The sequence below is a fragment of the Abrus precatorius genome, unplaced genomic scaffold (assembly GCF_003935025.1).
Source record: "Abrus precatorius isolate BTA unplaced genomic scaffold, Abrus_2018 Scaffold10, whole genome shotgun sequence".
NCBI lineage: Eukaryota > Viridiplantae > Streptophyta > Magnoliopsida > Fabales > Fabaceae > Abrus > Abrus precatorius.
This window is the reverse complement of record NW_020874292.1, coordinates 11,224,718-11,230,717: the sequence shown is the minus strand read 5'-3', so window position 1 is coordinate 11,230,717 and position 6,000 is coordinate 11,224,718.

Here is a 6,000-nt window from a genome sequence, read left to right as displayed (position 1 = left end):
GGGCGTGTCGCTGCAGCGAGGTATCTCGCTGTAGCGAGAGTGTCGCAACCAGAAAAAGATTTAAAGGGGGTTAGGGTCCGGGGAGAGTTATTTCTTCCTCTCCCTTCGAAATTCCTTTGATCCTCTCGTTCCCAAAGCCCTATTTCACCGATTAATTGCCTCCAAAGCCATTCGGGAGCTTGATTGAAGGTTGAATTCGTGTGAGAAACGCTTAGAGGTGAGTTTTAATGGTTAGGTTTCCGTTTTTCATCCCCATTTCTCTGTTTCTCGGTTTCTTAGAGTTCTCATGGAGTTCTTCCATGTGTTTTAGGCCGAAATCTGTGTAGGGAACATGTCCGTGGTCAAATCCAATTGTGGGTCTTCAATATGAGGTAAGGGGAGACTCTATCCTATTCTTTTGTACATGAATTATTGTTATTTTGCTTAATATTGTGTTGTGGCTGAGTTAGTGGGTAGAAAATTGCTGAGAAATGTAATGTGGGCCATGTGCTGTGATATGTGAACATTATGTGTGTTGACCCGAAGTTGATGAATGTGAATTGTATGTAAATGTTGTGTGATAAAATGAGGGCATGTATGCTCAGTGTTGTACATGGGTATGGGCACTTGTACCGTATATTTGAATGAATATTTTGAAAATATGGGCCTAAGGGCCGTGTAATATGAATGATAATTGTAGGCTGTGTGCCGTATGTAAACATGATTACTGCATGCGTGAATGGAATATGTGTGAATGAGCGTGTTAGCACTGTTATAATGTGTTGTGAATGGTTTAGCGATACACTAGGGGTGTGAAAGATAAGGACGGTAGAAATACCTTAGGGAAGGGAGAGTGGTGGTGACACTGACTGTGGAACGGGTGCACCACGGGCCACACACTCTTTTCCTGACTAGACCTCTGACCATTACCTTTGTTGAGCGATTCGTGACTATCCACGTGGTATCTGTGAGGCGGGGGTAACCGGTGACCATTCATGATGTAAATCTGTGATCACAGTCTCACAGTGAGTGTGGCTAGTGTGCATGTGCATGAGTTTATGTGTTGTACTTATGGATGTGAAATGTTGTCGATGCCGTGAGTGCATCAATGTTAAATTGACCTGAGCTGTGTGATAATGCTGCTTGTGATTGTGTTTATTTAATATATTGAAAATATTCTGGAAGTGAGACTCTACGTTGATTGTGTGTTTTTGGGTAGTGTAGAGTACTCACCCTTACATTCATTTTTCAGGTAATCAAAACGATTAGCACTGCACTCAGTGAAGGGACGGATGAACTACTATAAGACTTAGATTTTATTCTGAAATGTTGTAATTGAGCTAGTCTTGTAGTAGTTATTTGATATTAATTTGTAACCTTTCACTTATTTCAAAATCTTTTATGAAAATTTGGCTATCTAATTTGTGAAATTATTATTTAATTGAAATAAAAATTAAAGTGTTACAATAGTTGCACCACTAGCTGCATCATAATCATAATATGTAAGTTGTTGTACAAATTTCTTTAAGTTGTTTAAATAATTTTATAATGTAATTATTAATTATTAATAAAATAATTTTTTTCTTTTTATTTTGCGGTTCATATATTTTTTGAGGATCTTTGACAGCAAATAACCATTTTATATATGTGTGTATTTTTGGGGTCATTGACATGCAAAGACTTTTTTTTTTTTACTATTGAACACTTAGCTCACATCTTTTTTGGGTTAGATTTCCACTCTCTTACCTATTTTATTATACTTTAATTTTTTATTTAGTTTGTAATTTAAATTCCTTATATTTTCTTGTAACAATTGTGTTATTATTCATTTATGTTTTATGATATATTGGCAGACGTCTAATATTCAACTTATGTACTTGATAATTTCAATTGACTATCTTTTGTGAGTGGTCTATTTTCTTTTCATTTTTATTTATGTACTTTAAAAATTTATTCATACTAATGTGTATTGATTTTCTTTACTTGCAAGGCTAAAAGTTGTTAGAGATTGACGCAAATTATATCCCAATGTATTAATAAGAACATAATCACTATTTCTCTTTTGGTTTAGTGAATAAGTGAATATTTCTTTTTTCATTCACTTTTAGGTAAGACTAAATTCATTTATTAATTTCAATATTTTTCATTTATAATATAATATAAGTGTGTATGATTGATGTGACTTCAACACTTAATTTCCTCTCATGTTGGTGGTTTATGCTTTTAATAAATGTGAATTCAAATTGTAAAAGCATACTTTATTCTTATTTTTATTTTTATTTTACTAATATTTTTGTTTTTTATTTGGAAGAGTATAATTTATGTGATGTATAATTTAAACTTATTATAGTTCTTACACTTCACACAATATCACATGTAAAAAATTGCAAATTGATCATTAAACACCAAAACCCTTTAACATTATAAATTTTTATTATATATTTATTTATTATTTGATGGAGAAATTTTTTTTTACACCAATATAAATCTAAAAACTCTTACACTTAATCTGAACCTTTCATTCAACTTAAATATAATGATCAGTAAAGTAATAAATTATAATCTATTAGATTTAAGTTAAATGAAATGTTCAGATTAAATGTAAGAGTTTTTAAACTTACACTAATGTAAGAAAATTTTGTCTCTTATTTAATTTATATATTAATTTACAAAATAAAAGTTGATGACCAAATCAGTAAAAAATTTGAATAGAGTGAATTATGTATATTATAGTTACTGAATAATATATATTTTAATTATTTAACAATTACATTACAATTTTTGATAGATTACTTATATTAACAATTTGTACAAATTATATATATATATAAATTTAAACAGGTTGAGTTACTCATTATTCAACCTAATAATTTATAAATTATAAATATTAGCTTCACAATATTTTCTAATTATATGACAAATTTTTTAAATATTTCAAACAAAATAGATAATATTGTAAGTATATGTTAAAAATATTAATATTATTTAAACTCTTCTTACATAAAAATTAGTTGAAGTTCAACACTTATATTTAGTCTAAAAATAAGTCTAATTCAAATTAACTTATCTAAAAATTAGATACTACTATCCAAACCCGAGCATATTTGTGCCCAAAACCGTGCAATGTGATTGAAGATCAGTTTTAATAAATTGTATTAAAATAACACTATTTAATAATTATTTTTTAAAAATATTAAAAAATGAAGGTAAAAAAAACCTAACCCACAGAGGTGACGCAAGGAAGTTGCAGCTTAAATGCTGATTCTGTCAAAACAGCAGAACGCCAGCGAAACTGAACCGTTTTGATAAAAAGTGGAACCCATTGAAATTGAGAGGATGGGCAAATGGGTACGGTATGGGATTGGGCACAATAATAAAACTCTTGACATGCAGTAATTAGTGTCGTTTTGTTGTGGGGCTCAGTACGGAAGGTACATACCCTATGAAAACATCATTATGATTCACACCTCACGTGCTTTGATTGTTGCCATGCCCATTCTGACACAAATGCCTCTATATCTATATTTCAACAACAAATACCACATCATAAAAAAATTAAATAAATATAAAATAATGATAATTCTTGTTATAAATTTGTTTCTTTCATAATGCTAATATTAGAAAAACTTGCATGAGAGTGTTCTACTTCGACTTTCTCTTTATCTGAAATAGTGGTGTCAGTCAGAATAGGTCTCCTCTTTCTTTCTTTTTCTTTTCATATTTCTTTCTGTGCAGTGCCACAAGGATTAGGGTTAAGTGTGGGGACACGGTTCTTCCACCATTTATCCAGCTGTTCGCAACTGATATCAATGCCCACAACTTAAGTTTTTATAAATTAAACCATATAAAATTTTAATTTAAACATGTTTTTAATTTTAAATATTTTATAATTTCTATTTTTTATTTTATATTAAAAAACATTAATTATCCCTTGTTAGACTATAACTAAAAGTACATTATTTTAAAAATATTTAAGGGTTAAAAACAACTAAAATTTTAAAATATTATATTTTATGAAATAAAAATTATAATTATGTCTAAAATTTACATAATTAGATCAATTCTTCAAAAATACTACAAACTAAAATTTTACTTTTTACTTGAAAAATTTGAAATATCAAATTAACTTTAGCGAAAATTTCTTTGCATTTATGTTATTGGTGCATACATGTTGGAATTAATTTATTCCATTTTAATGATAAAGGGATAGATTTTAAGAAAAAATAAGCAAAACAAAATTGATTTTAGTTGTGTTCTAAATAGGCCAATAGTATGATTAAGGATTTGTTTGATAAATTTTTATTAGATGATTTATTTTTATAATATTGATTATAAAATTTATTATAATAAATTAAAAAATCCTTTCATTAATTATATTAAATAAATTATAAAAATAAGATAAAAGATTTATAAATTCTTTGAATTTTTTTTTATAAAATGATTTGTTTAACAGATTGACGAAGGAATTTAACATTAAAAGTTGACGTCATAAGTTTTTTTTTTTTTTAATTTGGGATGATTTTATTTTACTTTTTAAAGGAGAAAGAGAAGGGGTGTTGAAAACGGATCGCTGGATTTTTTTATATATTTTATTTTATTTAAATGTTAAATTATTTTTAAAATAATATAAAAATATATATCTTTTGAAAAAATAATAAATATTAAAATATTTAGTTTTTTTTATTTGTATATAATTTAGTTATTTTTTAAATTTTTTATTCATTCTTGTAACAAGATAATTTTTTTTATCTATTCAAATATATTTTATTTTATTGCATTGCTGTATATAAAATGCCGATGAAAAGACTTGTGCACCTAAAGAATCTCAAAATATAATTATTGGGACAAAAGGGTTTAAAGGAGCTCAAGTGTCTCCAAAAAAAAAAAAAATTCAATTACCAGCCATTTGGAAAGATAATGCTATTTTATTTTTTAAATTAATTTAAAATATAAAATATGATTTTAAAAAAGTATAAAATGAGGTGAACAGTGTTAGTAGGACATTAGAGAGACAAAAAAAAATAGTTAAATATATTTTTGTCACTCAAAATATTTATATTTTAATTTTGTTTGCTACAAAATTACTTTTTATTATTTGATTTTTTACATTTTTAAAAATTAATAAATTTTTCTTTTAGTCTTTATTAAATGATGATATGATTAATTTATGTTATCGTGTATTACTTTTTGTGTTATATATTATTTTATAAAACTGTCAGTGAAAAAATTAAAATTAACTTTTGAAAATATAAAAACTAAGGAAAATAATTAAAAAAATAAAAATAAAAATGTAATATATTTTAAACAACCAAAAATATATTTAACCTTTAAAAGATTGTAAGAAAAAAAAAGGTTAACATTCTTAACTAGTATATGCATCTGACCCCAGAGGGAAATAATGATGAAGGCATGCTTACCCCATTCAACCTACTCCCACTGTACCTTACAGCATGTAACGCATGTCTCCCCACTAAATGCTAAAGCTGCATTACCATCCACTTCAATTCATTCGAGTTCAACTACTATAGATTCGACTCTAACTTTTTATGTAAAAATAACAAAAATTACTAGTACGGGGACTCTGGCGTTAAAAACGTACAAGTGTATTTGGATTTTACCACTGGCACTCTTTTCATGTAATAAGTAAACTTTTATATTTGCTTTTACTTTTATAAAATTTTAAAGGTTTTGGTTTCGATACTCTATAATACATGCCATTTTAGTTTTTCTAATATAATTCCTCATATTTAGTCTCTTTAAATTTTATAATTAAATCATTTATATTTTATTTATTTATTTATGTCATATTTTTATTATTTTTTATTAAACTAAAATTAGTCTTTCAAAATTGCGCATAAGCTAAACTAGAATTAAAAGTGCAATTAAGTAATTTATGGAATCTTTTTTTAACTTGAATCCCTCATAACGGACCGTAAACGTAGTTGATTTGGCCTCAAATTCTCTTTAATGGCTCTACTAAAAACCCAATTTGCTTTATAAAATCATAAACATTAATTATTT